Source organism: Ptychodera flava, chromosome 20, assembly GCF_041260155.1.
Source record: "Ptychodera flava strain L36383 chromosome 20, AS_Pfla_20210202, whole genome shotgun sequence".
Lineage (NCBI taxonomy): Eukaryota > Metazoa > Hemichordata > Enteropneusta > Ptychoderidae > Ptychodera > Ptychodera flava.
Window position 1 is genome coordinate 13270005 of NC_091947.1, and position 18614 is coordinate 13288618.

Consider the following 18614-nt stretch of genomic DNA (forward strand, 5'->3'; position numbering starts at 1 on the left):
TATATTAATTTCGCTATACATTTGGTCAATGATGGTCGAATGGAGTCAGTGTCCTTTCTTTTGTCCAATAAACGAACTTTACAGCGCTAATTATTAAGATGAGCATCGTGTATGTGATTGGGTAGAATTTTATAACAGAAGCTATACCGTTCCTTTGCCGTAATAAACCGACCGATGAAACCGGCATAACAACATTGAAACTCATAAAAAGCACTGTATGGGTTGGTTTCATGAAATATCGGGACTTTTTTTTGTAAATGTCACTTCAATTGTCAATAATGATTAAATTCCGACTTCTCCGATGTCGAGACGCGCAGAGTGGGTGGACATTTAGGAAGCGATGTCATGACGTCACAGGCGGTGCTGTCGCTAGAGTTCCAAGGGACCGGCCATGCATAAAGGTGTCAAGACTCTACGCATCCACAGGTGTGTTTTCGAAACCTTTGCACACATACACACTGATACCCTCCAATCAGCAAATCAGGAGACTCGGCAATCGATCACTGGGCGAGTTCAAATCGCTGGACGGCGTTTGCGCTCACTGGAAGGCCCGATAAACCCATCAAATGCTCCACTGAGTCATTCACGGGAGGATAAAAAGCGGACACTTGACTTATATCACTGCATCCGTCCCAAAGGCGTTCGAGCAGTTACACCAACGGGGCACATAGCAAGCACAATCGCCGAGCGAACACATACCTGACAACGTCGAAGGAAATATAAGGCAAGTGATTTTTTTCTATTGTCCGTAGAGCAGAACTTCTTAAGATTTTAGTTAAAATATTTTTCAAGTCCTATCACTAAATGACTTTTTCCATCAACGTCAGCATGGACAATCCAAATTTTAAACTTTCTTTTGCAATGAACATTACAACAGGCGCGAGAATACACGCTACTTTTACGATGGCACTTTGGGTTGTGCTTTCCGCCTTTTAGTTTCTAAGTATTTTAATCTCAAAGAGTATTAGAAAACATAAAATGGCGCTTGCAAAAAAGCTTTTAGTAAATCCATCCCCTTTACCAACACGAGAAAATTATTGCTATCGGTAAAATACACACACTGTTGTAGTCAATCAATTTCATCCGAGCCATCAAATGAGATCGACTGGATCGCCTTCAATGGACTTTTAATGCTCGGCATTTACGAGGCCGCCAAGCAGTCTCATCCTTTGATTGCCGTATATTTTTCGACGTTGGAAGATTGAACAGTACGGCCAGATGTACGATTCCGAAAACTAGCGTTGACATTACAAGTCTTCGAAAAGCCAGGAGGAAAAAGTAAAGAAAAAAAAAAGGTCGGATGGACGAGGGCGGTCAAAAGGCGATAGATAGCAGGACGTTTTACGTGAGTCCAAGGCATAAGTATGTACTACAACGTTTACTCAGTTAGTTAGTTTGACAAATGGGACCTCGCTCGTCAAATCGATTTTGTCAAACGCAAGTCACTCTATCTTGTTAATAAGGAGACTTTCTGATTAAAACAAAGCGACGCTGATATGGCAGACATTCTGAAACCTGGCATGAAACTTACGCACAATCTTTAAATAGGAATTCTAAACTAATGAAAGAAAAACTTGTCACATCTAGATTTTACTTTCTAACAACGGCATCCTAAGGGTGAATTCTCTTTTCCATATAAATGATCAGTGGTTTACAGGTGTTCTCACAATATGAAAGGAGTTTATGCCACTGTTAAGTTGGTACCTATGACCAAAGTAAGTAAACTTAATTTAGAAATCGATTGAGACAAAATATTCATTTTAGGAGGACTGTTCAGTCTTTCAAAATCTTACACTGTTTTACAGTGGGTTGGGCAAAGAGAAATTTTTTCATATCTTAAGAACATATCGGAGTTTCTTCCCGCGCACATTGTTGCCATTTCTTCGTGCGAGGGTGTCTTCAATTTTCCTATTAAGAATTTAAGTAAAAGTCACCTTACGAAACTTCATGAAACGTCTTTCGACACGAAATCGCTTTTAAATCAAAAGACGGTTAACATTGAAAAATTGGACACGACCAAGACTTGAAAACTGTGGTTTTCTTTAAACGACTCGTTTAAGAGTCTTCAAGGTCACACACACCTTCATGTCGAAGTTTTAAGAGGTTGCACTTGCTGTGTTTTGAGAAGTTCAGACAATTTACTTTCGTCATCAAAAATAAAAATAGGGGTCAAATATTTTGAACAGTCAAGCAAACTTCCATATCTTTACCGACATGCAAAATTCAGATAGCGGCCAGGCTCTGATGAAAAATCCGTGAGAAAATTGAATGCTTGAATTACAAAGAAAATGGAACTTTATTTCAGTGTTTAAAAAAGTGGAATCCGCGAACCCATTGAGACAAAAAGGGCATAAAATGCACTGTCGGCAAAACAGAGTCAGCGTCGTCAAGACTGATTAACAATTGTAAGGAATTGGTTAACTACATTTCCGAGAATTTTTACAGGGGCGTTTCGGCCCAATTACCGCCACGTTAGGCCCACGCCGAGTTCTCACCGATCTAACGTTGCGTGTCACTGGAACCTAATGGAGTATCTTAACGTGATTTAAAAAGAAAAGGTGCTCGGATAAATGGAAGGTTAATAAAATCGAGCACGGATTATGACTCCTTTACGCAATATGGGACCTTTCAGCGTCAATATAAAGACAAATCAGCCGAAAGGTACCAAGATTCCACACTTGGATTGCCATTTTAGGACACGTCTACAAAAGGCAAAACCTTTTAAAAATCTGACTTGCCTTACACTGTGTGTCCTTTCCAATATTGGTTCAGTAACCTACGCAATGTTAACAAAGTTCGAATCCGTGTAGCAAGAAGCTCGACAAGGTTTAGGAATTCGCTAAGAATCGTATTGATTCATCTTATAAAAATTTATTACGACTTGTTCTGTAAGAGAGCTGTAAGTATAGGGACACCATATGTCCTTTCCCAGCTTTAAGTATTTCTTTGAGCTCGTTCCTAAGTTTTTTTGCCCTAGCGCGTGTGAAAGACCATCGTCAGAGTCCAACTTTGCTTTAGATGCGATTATGGAAGAATTCATCAAGTCCGATGACGACGATCAACATATGATAAAAATTACTTTGTCTAGATTCTAATCCGCGGTGGAAGCCAAGGTGCAAATTCAAGGGGTTGGTATCTTGATATATCGATCAAAACAGGGACTGTACAAATCAGAATACTCAGACTGTTCGTCATTTCAGGACTGAATCCATGGCAACGTCTTTATTAGAAGCCCGTAAACGCCCAAGTGGTTTTGGGCGCCCATGATTCTGTTAAGTGGGCTGGTACTGTATTAGTTTTTAGATCAAATCCGATTGACAGTATGCCATACCTTCTGCTCAGCTCAATGTGAAAAGATGTCGCACTGAACAAGAGTGAGAAAGTATTTCAGGGTAGGAATTGAACTGTCTTTATGCAACAGACTGCATGTAAGGTTGTGATAGTGACTTTACATTGTCAATCAGTGGAAGGCTTTAGTTTGAAGAGTTAATCGACAATGATATCGTGGGGAGTTTGTGACCTTTTGGGAGTGATGGAGAAAAAAAAGCCAAACTGCTTTATTCCTCTTTTACGTACTGAAATGGATTGACTTACGTTGACATACCCAGTTACTAAATATTGCAAACACTCTATTAAACGGAAAATTCGAAGAGTATGTTACCGAATGCTACTGTCTAAGGCGTGTCGAAAAGATACTTCAGTCCCCGCTGTCTATCGTCGAAACCGATTAAAACTTTGATCAGGGTGATCGCAAGACATTGATTATTGATTATATAATCACGTCATTTAAAACCGGTCTTATAAATTATGAAACTATCGTCACCTGGGTATCAAACTTATTTACTATCTGAGATATTCTTGTCAGAAATCCTGTGGAGTTGGTATTGCGATAGCGGCCATTTTGAATTTAAATCTAGGTACTGATCATTAGGTAATTTGCTTTTCTGGTACCAAACCTGTACTGTGTCTCTAATATTCATGATTGATTTTAAAAAAAAATTGTTTTAAATTTCCTTGAGGAACGTTTGAATAAAAGTTTAAGTCTTTAGGTTTTGAGGCACGTCTTGCATTAATGAAAAAAAACCCAAAAAATTTGGTAAGACAATAGAACTACGCTTGTATGTCTTTTGCTTCACTTTGTCGACCTCCCGCCAAATTTTCCGTGTCCATTATTCCGTCCAATATCAGTCTGTCTCGATGTAAATTGAAAAGTCTTGTTTTCAAATGAAACAAAGTACATTCGGCTAATTGACTATGATCACTTGCTATAAAAGAAAAAATTACAATAGGTATAAAATCTGTCATGCAGGAAATCATAAAGCATCTTAATAATTTAATCTAGCAACGCTACTGGTGTATATCACTGTTACAGAAACTTCTTCCCCAAACGGTTAAAAATATAATTCCCATTGCAATTTTATGAGCAGACATCAGAGCCGACGTATTTGATGTTCTGCTTTCTATTTTAAGAGGATTTACCTAAGTTGTACATTTCTGCATAATTTATAAGAATTTTAAGAGTATTACGTGAACCACATCGTGATTGAAGATACCTTCTACAGGTGGCTGCTAACTCAAGAATTAGGCAAAAAGTACTATGCACTAAATAAAACTCTCACATTTATAGCTACATTAATGTGAACACATTCGAAATATAAATTTATGAGTAAAGGATAATCTGTTGGACACTCACTCACTGATAATGAGAGAGAGAGAGAAAGAGAGAGAGAGAGAGAGAGAGAGAGAGAGAGAGAGAGAGAGAGAGAGACAGAGACAGAGAGAGAGAGAGAGACAGAGACAGAGAGAGAGAGACAGAGAGAGAGACACACAGAGACAGAGACAGAGACAGAAACAGACAGACAGACAGACAGACAAACAGAGACGGACAGAAATAGACAGAGACTAGACAGACAGACAACAGAGACTAGACAGATAGACAGACAGACAGACGGAGATGAGAGAGAGAGATCAGACAGAAAAGAGATAGAGACGTACAGATGCCGGATACAGACTTAGAGAAATAGATTCAGAGAGATAGACATGCACACATAGACAGAGACAGAAAGAGACATCACGACAGACAGACACAGAAATTATGACCGAAGTTGAGACTATCAGACAGACAGACACAGACACAGAGACAGACAACAGGAAGACGTAATTCTATGCCCTTAATTCATCTTGACCAAACTCTTCATACGACAGCACTTCCTGTCCTCGTTGTTGCAATTCAACTTAAGCCGTAGGGACGGATGTTGTTTATCTGCCAATTTAACATTTGAAGTGATTTAATAGGCACTTAATAGACTTGCACAGGACGACTAAAATACTGAGCGGCTGCCTGCCTGCATGGTTAATAAAAGCCCGTTGTTTGAGTGGCTTTCCATCAGAGTGAGACGACTTCCGTGCTTGTCTAAGTGTTTTGTTAATGATGACCATTTTCTCGATAAGCATGATTTTGAAACCAAGAAAAACAAAACAAAACAAAAAAACAAGCAAAAAACACTAACAAACAATAAATAAATAAATGATGACCGCTCGTAACTTTACTGTCAAAATATGGCTTATGGCTGTACATGTATTTGTACAATTATTTGACTAAAGACTTCGTCTGAAATTAGGACGTGGAACGCGTATTAGAGTTTGATCTTTCTGCTGGCTCTCGTTAAGGCTGTGATAACATTTGCGATTAAATTACATGAACCCGTTTATTTGGTAATATCATTATACTTAAAATGTTGATAAATGTCAATATGCACTGGAAATAATTTTCTGCGCGCATGTCAGGTGAGATCAGCGACGGGTTGCCATGACAACGAGTAAAAGATGACACTCTAGGTATTTCTTGTATAAGTATTCACCATGAGCAAAACAAGTGAAAAAAACAAGAATGTTCAGTAAAATGAGATGTGAAGGTTTTCGGTACAGTAAAATGTAATTAATTGCCACTAAAATGTGTGCTATTCTCTCCATGTTGGGCGCGTGTAATGCGTTCGCGCAGCACACGCGGAGACGCGCTATTTGCAGGTCCTATAACAAAAGGGTAAACGCACTCTTCTTCCTCTGGACACATATGCGCCCACGAATTTTAGTGCATGATAGATGAAAGTTTGCGCGTGCGCGGGTTGATCAGACCAACTAGGAAGATCCCGGGGCAGCTAATAAGATGTAAGGTATGAATAACTTGACATAACAAACACGGAAAGGACAGAAAAGAAACTAACATAAATTTGGAAAAAAAGAACAAACATAATGCTGTTTATCCGAAGCTAATAGACCATTCATCATAAGTGCACATTCCTGGCAACACTGAAAATTAGCGCCGAAAATTGATTAGGAAGAAAAGGAAGAATTGTACAAGAGAAATGTCCAGAAGCTTGTCATATCTCCGGACAGTTTAAGCTCCTTGCTCAAATTTCAACTGTTAGTACTGGTAAAGTTTGCCAGATGTCGCTGACTCCAATTCGTCATTCGCTTTAAAGGTCGCCTTACTAGTGTAATATTGAAGATAATATGAAATACTTTGGCAACACAGCAGCACGATATCTTATGATATCGTATTTCATGATAATTCTCTCTCATGAGAATGCAGTGCCCCTGCCTGTACTTTAACAAGCAGCACGTTTGATAAAAATATATTGTTTGAAATAAAGAGGTGTCTTCTCACACAGTAACAGAATAAATTGATTTTAAATTACTGTGAAGAGCTTCATTTTGAGATAGCTGCACTTTGACAGTCAAATCTTTCCCGTCAGCAAATGTCACGAAGACAGTCACAGGGCGGATATCGAGTTACTCCGATTAAAAAGGTAAAGAAATCTTAGCTCGGCGAGGTTTGTTTAAAAGATTAAATGCATCATTAAATATGAGAAAGAAGGCGGAATTTCGTGATTTGAACAAGGTTATGTACGTTTTCGAGTCCATAATTTTTGTTGCAATGAACTTTTATCGCCCTGTGAAATTTCGAAATGGTCGCTTTATGAAAGAGCGTGTATTGTATTCTTGATCAAATAGGGCTATCTTGTGTCGAAATACCTTGGAACTGAATTAAACCTGCCAGAATCCCGTTCGATAAATTGCTCTGTATATTGGATCATCAGTGGTTGATAGCCTGATAGGATTTAAGGAATAGGCTCTGATCGTAAATGCATAATTTCAGAAAAAATATCATCATTTGTCGGCAAAGTATGCCGTAAAACCTATAATGAAAAGTCTTAATGGCTAAATCTGTGCATTTAACATTCAGATCAAGGCGCAGGGGAAAAGCTACGGATAATTATCGTCGCATTGATCTGAGGCCTTCAGCGGTCTTATGATTGCTTGGTTTTATGACCTGTGTCGTTAACTTTTGACTCTGACCAATTTATTAATACAGATCAATGCGCGCGGGATATCGCAGCGGACTCTCCTTTTTAAACTGAACATACGTGGAAGCGTATCTAAAACTTGATGTCCGAACTTGCGACGTTTAATCCCTTCGTGTGCTAATTTATCAGCGCAATTCTTCCCTCAAACAAACATCACTCGTCTTGAGATGACAGAAAGTGAACAGCCCTTTTTGTTTTTAAAACACAACCTTCAACTGAACGTCCCCTTTCTCTTGATTAAAAGTCAAATTTACGATTCGAACAACAGGGATCCACGACCTTGTCGCCAACGCTGGCACAAAATTCATTCCGGTAGACGCTCGTAAAACATTTTTTTGTTAATGACGATATCGATTTCGCTATAATACCGGACAGTGGCTTTGATATACAGACTTTAGATTACAACCAAGCACTGAATGAGTAGTTGATTGAGGTTTTTTATGATGGGGCAATATCGAAATGATTGGTTCCGCTCCCGCGATAAACAGTATTGGTGTTTTCAATTGACGATTGTGAGGGCGTGTGTAAATAACCAAGGAGAATGTGGTCGATTGTTACACAACTTGAATATGAAAGTTTCTACGAGTGATATTACTTCTGCAATCTTTACACCATTCTATTGTGTAGTTTGGACTGAAAATGTGAAAGCACAGAGCAAGTATTTTGACCTGAGAAGCATATTTCTTATAACTCAATGATATCTAAAATTCAAAATGGCCGCAACTCTCTCACTGGCTGTATGGAAGAATAAACGCCCACTGATCCTAAACAAAGCCAAATTTGATATTCTCAGCTATCACAGCAAGCCCAGGAGACAACCGAACGAAAACTTTTAAGACTTTGGGAGTTCAAATATTTGTTACTGAACGCTTTGTATCTTAAATTTGGTGGAAAATAAAGCCCACATCTTTTCTTTGGCGATTCTGGATGCTGACGAGCTAAAAGTTTTTTATCAGAGATTAGGAGCGTAAGTTCCTCATTATTTTGTTTGGGTCCACACAAAAATAAGTGAGAATCATAAACAAATTCTGGCTTGTTTTTGGAAATTCTAACATGTTTACATTCAAAGCTTTTCTAATCATAGAATTTTATTTCGGCTGTAATCCAACGATAATATTTTTAATTCAAATGAATAGGTTTTCGTGACGTGACAAACTTCAACAAAAATCTTACTTATGTCAGTTACTGGTGTAACTAGTCCATTTAACCTGATATTTTCAATATTCGGCTTCTACCACACAAGTAGTGACGAAAATAGCTTTATTTTGGGGATTTACTGTCTTCCTATTCAGTGTTTGTTCAATACCTGGTTAATTAGTAAACTATTTTACCAAAAAAGAAAATCCAGATTGTTGATGCAGCTTGCAACTTCATTAAAACGTATTTGATTGAATTTAAAAATGGAAACGCCAAGTCATGATAAAAAGAGCTTGTGGCGTTCCATTTATTCATTATGTTCTTCCCTGCCACAATTCATTCACAGGGCAGCCATGAAGAGTTCCACAACATGTATAACCTGTCTATTCCTCGGGTCGCTGCTGCTGGTTCAGCTGATGACGTCATCGCAGGCACAGCCTCACTTTTCCCTTAAAGACAGATTCCGATGGAAGTCCGGAAAACGAACCAGTAATGGAGCCAGGGTAGGCAATTTTTTATCGGATTATCTCTTTTCGAAGAACATCATCATTAAGTGCAAAACAATTTTCATTTTACATATTGTCCGACTGTATTCAGGGTTCGAAATTAACGACAGTCCCTGATCACCTTAAAGCCAAACTTAAGTTACCTTGGGACTACCAATTCCTGGAAACGGTTGTCCCCGGGACTATTACTTTTTTACATGTGTCCCGGAATAAAACCGCAGTCTACTGCTAAATGGAGTGTATTAACTCCAGTCTGGCTCTTAGACTCTCCCAAACAACAGTCTGTGATCTTGTCAAACCAGGTGAACAATGATGTTTAATTGATCATCAGTTGTAATTTATTGATGCTAAATACTTATTTTGCAATTTCGGGACGATAAAACAAAGGGGATACTGAGAATGGTGTACCTTATATCTCGTATTTTATTTGATTTTTAACAGTGATTAGCTTATATGAAAAGAAAATTTGACTGTTTTGTGGTATAATAGTTTTATCTAACATTTCAGCCTTAAAATACTTCCACTGTATTACTGTCACCGTGTTGCCTGTCCGAGTCTGATAGGATGAAATTAAGCTGCTTGAAAGATGATGTCGGACTTAATTTAAGTCGATTGTCAGAAATAGTAATCAGATACAATTTAAAATTAACCTTATGTCTTGGATAAAAGTAGGCTACCAACTGTATTCGTGGATTACTTTTTCGGAAATGGTTGTCCACTTAGACTTCCACGTAGTATTATACTAGAAACACGGTGACAAGGCACAATATTTTTCTAGTAGTATATTTTGTTTAGAGAGGCGGGGGAAAGATTATGTTGAACAAAATGTATTTCGAAACGATATAACATAGTTTGAAAATTTCCAACCCGAAACGCGATCACGTGATGGCTTATTTCTTGGATACCTCATAAAGAATGTAACTTAGCATCGTTGAATGCTGCCTAACGCAATGGAGTAAACGCCGCCAAGAAAACCTCGGTGATACTTGCTCTAGCCCGATATGTGTAACTTTTCGTGTATCTTCTGAAACCACGCAACGACACATTTTTAATAATGATAAACTGTCACTGTGTCATCTATCAAGCGCAGCACAAAGCAAGAACATGTTTCTTCAATGTTACGTGACCATGAGAGATCGTGATGAGATAGAAAAGTTACTTTAAAACACTGGAGTGTCATGAAAGGTTCAATATCCTCTTTTAAGATGTGAAACAATGTGATGTTTTCAATGTATTTCAGCGTTTGTTCGAAGGAAATGTACAATATCAAGCGAAAATGTTCCGTCAACAATTAGGACACGTGGAGTATCCATGCGCAACTTCAGCCAGTTCATTCAACTTATTCCCTGTAAACAGGTGCACATGTCACCATCGATAGCAATGGGTTCGGGCCAAACCATGAAGGTGAAAGAGCTAAGGAAAGAGGGTTTAGAAACTGTGTGTGAGAGTAACAAAGAACGACTAGAGAAGGTAACAAATGTGAAAAAACATGGCTTTAGATTCCGAATCAAAATCACCTTTGCATAAACATTGGAGAGAGCTCAAGATGTTAGGCTCTTGTTTGGCGTTAAAATTCTCACCAATAAATTCCTGATCATTGAAATCATATCAAACGCCCTTGTTTGACATTGACCGAAATGAAATGACACTGGCATCTCTAAGTCCCCAGGCTTCCTACACTCGACATAGCGTATTCCGAAGTTTAACTCGGAACTTCCAATCTGGTACGATTCCTGGCAACTAATAGAATCTGATTCTGAAACGGGTGTTGGCTAAATTATTACTATCACGACTGAAGTCTCTCGTAATTTTCTGAAGTGAATTCAAGTAAATGAACAACATCCGCAACACTTTTAGAATATTGAAAATTTTCACTTGTGTAACACATCGAGATTACGATAATAACCGACGAATATCGATCGGGAACGACGAAGGAAACAAATTACACAATAAATATAGCAATTAGGCCAGAGAAAAAAAAATCTTGTTCATCGGATTTTTTGGACCAAGTCCCAGGAGCGGCGAGCGAAAATTTTTTTTTTTATTTTTTTTTAGGCCGAAGGTAAACGCGGTTCTCTGGCATTTCTGCACAGATGCAGACAAGGCAAGATAACTGTTACCCTTTTTACCAGAAATATCTCAGACAAGAAACACTGATACTGGTAACTGAATTCAATACTATATTTCCCAACAATAAACGATGTTAGTGTTTGCACAACATTTTCTGAGTATTCTTGACCGCAGACATCCGGGAACTTGCGGTTTTTCACGTCATTTTTGTGTCACACTACCGTGAGAACAAAATATTGAAGTGTAGATTTTTCAACCTTTACACCAGTATTCAAAGATTCAAGATTATGTCAATGATAAACACTAAGTTCTGTCCCTTGTCACATAATTTCTGCATTGTTCACTGTCCTGTATAGTCAAATCCCAATTCACCTCACTCGCGTGCGTGAGGTGAAAGTGACGTCACTCCGCGGTCAAGAAGTTCAACATTCTCTCAGAATAAAACTGAAATGTACAGCAAATCACTGAAATCCAACAATTCAGTATTGTCCTTTAATATTGTCCTGGTGGGACCTAGCATCTGAGTTTTTTCATTTTACTTTGGCCCCATGTTTTGGCCTCTTTACCACTGTCTCTACACATTTTACACAATGGTCTAACAACACTTTACTGTGATCGGAGTGAAGTATATACCGGTAGTCATCATTCAGATCGTACTTTAACATCGACGCAACCATGTGTTTTGTCATTGCCGTAAATTTTTATACTTTCGATGCAATTTTCATTCAATCAGATGCACCGTCCATCTGCTGTCACGATCTTGTTGAACAAATTGCCGAACGTAATATCAGGACAAACACTGAGTAGCGTCTTTTGAACTAACTGTTGGCCATCACGTCCGAATGTTGGCGATCAAATTAATACTCATGATGTGACATGTACTAACCTTTACAAAACGAGGAAATGCGGAAGTAAGAATTTGCCGCGATCAAAAAAAAAAAAAATTCCAAATATGCCAAAGTAGAAGCGGCGATTCCGATGAACAATTTATTTTTTCTTCCTGGCCTTAGCTGATAATGTTGGAGTTTATATCGCCTATCATATTCCGTGAACACTCCAAAGACTGGATTCCAGTCTCTTCTAAAGCACGGTTACAATTATTTTGACATTACAGTTTTGTTCGACAGGAGACTTGTGAGTAATTCGAATCCAGGAAACTTGTTCAGAATTATACCTCATTGAACCTATAGCCTGAGTCATTTAGTATCATCCAAAGTGACTGACTCTCATTATAATTTGTAAAGTGACTCATCAATACTCACTCTGCCGAGATTTGGTGAATATTCAGCAAGGTTTAGAGCATGTGTACAGAGAATTAAGATTCTCAATCAGTGCAAACTTTGAAGAACAGTTCTAAATATCAATAATTCTAGATCAGCTGAAAAAAATCTGAGCCTTTATCACTAGAATGATTTTACCAAGAGTCTCTAGTGTGCATTGTGACCTTTCTACATAGCCTATATATATATATATATATATTATATATATATATATATATATATATATATATATATATATATATATATTTCAAACATGTGAGAATTCATCACGATTATAATCTTTTACCAAGAGAGTGTGAAGTGAAATTTTGATCACTGCGAAGACAGCGCCTGACGGGGAAGCAAACATTTTGATAGCTGAGCTCATTTGACGAGTCAAGTAAAAACAAGAGAACCGGGAAAACACAATTAAAGCCAGGCACGTTTAGTTCTGAAAATAGTGAGAGAGAAAAAAACCCAGAATGAACGAGTCCATGAAACGGCTGTTCATTTTAGAAAGATTAAGAACATAAACCGACCCTGTCCGATAGGATCTGCGTTCAATGGATCTTTGATTTCTTCCAGTCATCGGTGTTAAGCCTTGCCTTCCCTTGGGCAAAATTGAGTACAACTTAACGAAACGTAGTCGTTTCCTTTTAAATGGGGTGAGGCGTTATCAAATTTTATCTCGGTACAGCATCTTGTCCCGAGTCCTCAAGGGCCATTACCGTAATGAAAGGAATGGACGCCGACCAAGGTCTATTCGTGGTACATCTCAGTATCGAATTATTTTAGTAATTGCATTTTAGGCACGACAGATTTGTGCACCTTCAGCCCGTGGCAGGTTTTCCCTTTGGATAAACATCATGTTTCAGGCAATAATTAAGGGAGTGAACAGGCATCACTGGGGCGAGGGCGACGTTTTTCAAATCCTACGCCACCTGTTACACCCTCTATACCATCGATATTTTTGGGAGAAATTCAAAAATCTAATTTCTCTTTCACATAATATCCTGAACTTTCAATCACCGTACATAATTGTCGTACACTTTTATTTACAATTAGCAACGCATATTGGGTAACTTCATATGTGTCCATATATCCTTCATTAGTTCCAACTTGATGACGTGCATGTGTACGTACATACATACATACATACATACATACATACATACATACATTTATCACATGAACTGGCCCGAATTCCCACCTGTGTGACGTAGAACAGGACTTATAAGAAATCCGAATTACCCCTGTTGTACGTCATCAACCGGAACTTTTTTCTTTCATGGTACCGTTCATACATGCAGCTGTCGCGACACGAACAGATTTGTTGTGATCGATGCCGTGCTAGCTCGCACATTATTTTACTAAAAGGTGACCCGATAAATCCAGACATGGAAACATAGAAGGCATATTTGTCCAACGAAATTTCAAGTCGCAAAAACAATAGCTTTTCCGAGAATCGAATGGAGATACCGACGATCGTTATTTTAATGGCTCAGTAACGTCTCGGCTCCAGTCGAGTCGTGTGGACGTCGTACCTGGCGATCCCGGTTGGCGATAAAACCGAAACCTACACCTCAGACTGAATAAATGAGTATAGTGTAATCTTCGGGAAAGCGACATAGGAGGCGCAAGCCTAAAGTCATTCGACTAACAACGATCAATTTCCTTAATCACACAAACACTCCGTAAAGTCTCGCTCGGAATCAAACTTGCAGCGCGGCATAATGCTGTAGCGAAGACATAAGCTGTCGAGCTGTGTGCAGCGCTGTGGAATCCCATGTACTTCGAAAGTTGACTCAGACAACACTCAAAACAGAGTTTCCGTCAACAAAATTCGGATGTATCCATGGACGAGATATGTGTCAATGCAAACATCAAAGTTCGTAAGACGAAAACATTGATGACCGAGATCGGGATTGACGAGTTGCCGGACGAGTTGACACCGGCAGAGACCGGTGACGGCAACGTTGTGGGCACAGACATGCAATGAGTGTGTCATCGAACGGAATCTTTCGCGCTTGCAAAGGTCGTAAACTTGTGTGATATTTTGAAAGCCACGGCATCTCTGAGAATGAGAATTACTGTTTCGATCGTGTCGTCTCATTTACTTCATAAATATAATTGTAAATATTCTTAGTAACTCTGAATACTATGATTATCCGTCGCTAGCACGGTGAAAGCTATGTCCGCCGATGGCCAACTTGCCTTGGCATCCGTACAGCGCGAGACAATGATTGACACGTTCACGTGACCGAATCCGTACGTCTGGTTGGTGGAGATACCTTTAGTGTAGCAAATTTCAGCTTGATGGGATTTATGAATGAAAGTATCTCCTGGGTGACGGGCCGCTTTACTCTTTAAATGAAAGTAATCCGCGTAAGTAAAACACAAATCGCGAGGAAATTCATGCAATTTGTTACGATAATTTTGATCCATCTACGTCAAAAGAAAAATAAGAAGACTGTTCATGTGATAAATATATAATCCCATGGTATTTTTCTCTGTTTGACGTCATCGTATACTCGTGTTTTTCGCGGAGCCGCACAACTTCTCGCCTTCGGCTCGAAGTTGTACGGCTCCGCGAAAAACACTCGTATACGATGACGTCAAACAGAGAAAAATACCATGGGATTATATATAAACATACATACATACATACATACATACATACATACATACATACATACATACATACATACATACATACATATATATATATATATATATATATATATATATATATATATATATATATATTATATACGCACATCGAGGCTCTTATCTTCCCACACAAGACTTTATGTCTCTCTAAATATAGGAATAAATTTTTTGAATTTTCAACCTTGAAGCCGTCAATTGGACCATATTGCTCATTTCTTACCAGTGTGCAACAATACCGGCCCTCCCTATGCAATTTTTGCCACGTCCCTAATACCCGCTGTCGTCTCCTCATCCACGCTCGAGCGGCGAACGCTGTCCTCCCGTAAACCTTGCTTTTGTCCCCTTGATTCGGGACTTGCTCTTTCCATGCAGCACATTGTTGAAAGGGTAGTCCCTTTATCACAGGGAAGTTTCCGCGCGATATACTCGATGAGCTTGGCTATATGAAAGGTCATTTTGATGTTGCTGTGATAAAGTGAAGGGCGCGCTGCCATGCCACTACCTACCGTTGAGCCGCCAAGTTAAGATTAGAGTTGAAGAGGCAATCACCTGTTGGTTACCGCCTGTGGAAAATTTATCACTCAATTTGTGATAATCAGCCCTTCACGATTGATAATTACATATTTAGAGCGACATGGCAACGACCCCTCCTCAATAGTGACAGCACATCTTCCTTTCTGCAGACCCATCTTCAAGTATCTTTAATTTACGTTTGAGGAAGTACACGCCTCCAAACTGGAAGACTTGAACTTTATCTCAATTTTCCCCAAGGAATCTTTAATCATACTCTTTCCAAATCAAGAATAAAATCGGAGGCGCCATGCGAATTGCGGTACTAGCGAAAAACAAAATACCAACCATTTACCTATGTTTGAAATTCAAAATATCCACCATTCCTGTGTGTTTACACTATGAAGAAAATTATGTTCTGGACTTTCACAAAACCAAGAAGGTGAAAACTTTACTTACTCTTTCTACGAGCTTTAAAATGTGCCCCTAACAAGCGGTAGACTATAGAATAGTACTGTAAAAATATGAGAGTCCAAATATCTGTCCCCGAGGCGCATTCTATCTGAACGTGTGCCGTCTCTTCTTTTTCTCTGAAATTAACATTGGCGCGTTTCTATTGTCTTCTTACAGTCGCCTTCCACCTTAAGTATGCTCTTGAAGGAACTGGATTCGCAGCTCAGGGCGTGGCAACAAATGAAGCCCGCCGAAGACAACGTCTTGACGTCCGGCGAAGACAACCTTGAAGATTACTGATGAAAGCAAGACGACACAGACTATACTTAATCGAGATGGCGTCACTGGGCCGAGAGAAATGAGAACTTTCGTTTTGCTATATTATTCTGTAACAGAAAACTGAAATCAAAGAAAAACCTACAGATTTACCTCTACGGGATCTCTCGTTTCTTTCCAGTGGAAGTTTTTGTTTGTGTAAACACATACAGGCGTATTTCTCGCACCATCATGACACACATATTACCTGCTTGCATGCGAAAATAATGACACTTTATTCTTTAATTAGTAGGATCAGTTAAAAATTTATAAATTTATCAATTCAGCTTGATCGCATGTCAAGCCTATAGAGCTAGCCTCCCGCAAATTGGACCCCGGGCTCGATAAAAGATCAACATCTCCTGCATAAAAGTTCCACGGGTGGTTGAATGGTCACCGTGGAGGCTCGTACCGGACAAGCCGTGCTGGTCCTGAATGCGTTGCGACGGGGGACCGAGATTGACACCGGCTCGACACGCCGACGGGTCATTTATTCTTTTACACGACAAACACTAGGTTGATGAAGGCAAGACGATCTCGTTTTTACACTACCAATCGTCTTTCTGTCCAAGTATATATATTTATTTTTCATCGAGGGCTAGTGGGCTAAAAGTTATTTTTACACACTCTGATACGTCTATGATCCTCCACTCGGTTAAGTTCAGCTGGAATTCAAATCCTTGGCTGTGATGCGATGTTATCCATGGCAACAAAAAGCGAGCTGATATCACTTATGACCATTTTAGAACTATCTCACAGTATTCAACGGCTCAACACATCACCACTTTGATTGTTTAAGCATATAATTGTTTGATTTCAGACAGCACACCCTTACGCCATCTTATACGCACTGAAAACGTTGATACCAGAACTATTAGGCTTCTGCAAACTGAAAACTTAAACCAAAACATTTCGCCAGGGAAGTTTTTGGTATTTCTTGTGGGTCGCTCGGGATGTGAAGTATGGAGATTTGGGTTTTAAAAAAAATTGTTTCATATTTATGCTACCTAAATTCGTCAAATTTCATTTCAATGATGAGTATTAAACAAAAATGTATCTTGATAAAATATATATCGACATGTATATGTTCAATAAAACAATGTTGCACGTAATATTTGTACTGGTATAGTTCTTTAGAACAATGTTCTTAAACATCTTTTGATTTACCATTTATACTCAGGGTGTTTAGAGTGTTCCCCTTTTAGGTGTTGTCATTTTGCTCAACGAACGGTGTGCTGTGAACAGAGTGGTTTTGAAGTTCTCAAGAATATTTTGAGATTTGCTTCATTCTTGAAAAGATTTCCGTTTTTTCAAACTCTCTGCTGATTTGGAACGCGATATCGGAGCGAGAGTGAGACGTTTCGTGTTCGTACAACATCGGCAGTCGAAGGAATTTTATTTTGTACTTAGAAAATACAAGAACACATTCGAGTTGTTATTACTTTAAACAAACACAAGAACTAGCTATAGCGCAGCCAAAATCATTTGTAAATTCCGTGTTTGAATATTTGTCATACTTTCATCGATATTGCCCCATTTGACTTTTCTTCGGTCGCTGCCGTAGGCAAGCATTATAAACTCTAGGCAAAGAACATATCAATTTAATTCGGGTTAAAGCAGTTATGAGTTGTGTGCCCTTTGACGGTCGACAGATATCTCCCCTCTCGGCGAGACGTAACAATATTTATCATCCGTCATTGCTCCAATTAAGTCTCAAGGAATGCCATCGGGAGTCTCAAAATTGTCTTCGTAGGACTTCTCTACTTTTAAAGATGCTAGAAGAGTCTGTAAACTACTGGCAATCTCTCTCTGGTCAAGTTTGTAGTCTTCCTTCACGGCAGAGCATCATGGGAAGAAACTCATCAGGGACTTTGCCGATATGAACGAAAATTACTCCGTAAAGCCGATCTCTTCAAGCTCGACTTCCTCGACTTAATCTGTAACTTTTACAACTTCTTATTGGTACGAAAAGCTCGGTTACTTCGCTTTACTGACAGAGTCGTGTCAAATTATACATCTGATACGCCGCATTGTCGACTCAAATACCGTGTATACCATTAATCGAGCTTTTGATTTCAAATTTGAATTTTGATTGGTTTTGAGGACGTCGTTGATATCATATCGGTGCTCTATCAATCTGAGAGGACGAACAAGAATTATCGGTAGACAGTCCAGATTGAGAGATTAAGTGAACGCCATGAACGGGCCCAACTTATTGGTCTTAAACTAAATGTTTTTATAATGATTATGTATATTTTGAGGACAGCGGGCTATTGGAATACACACTCTTAATTCGTCGGGGAGTTTTTGTCTATGGCGTTTTCAAG

At 38.9% G+C, this 18614-nt stretch overlaps 1 long non-coding RNA gene across 1 annotated transcript; it reads left to right on the forward strand.

The window, feature by feature from the left end:
* The first annotated feature begins 395 nt into the window (after positions 1-395).
* Positions 396-16406, forward strand: LOC139120081 (uncharacterized). The gene is made up of 3 exons (XR_011549035.1): positions 396-724; positions 8851-9007; positions 16150-16406. It is a non-coding gene; the product is annotated as an uncharacterized lncRNA (long non-coding RNA).
* The last annotated feature ends 2208 nt before the right edge of the window (positions 16407-18614 follow it).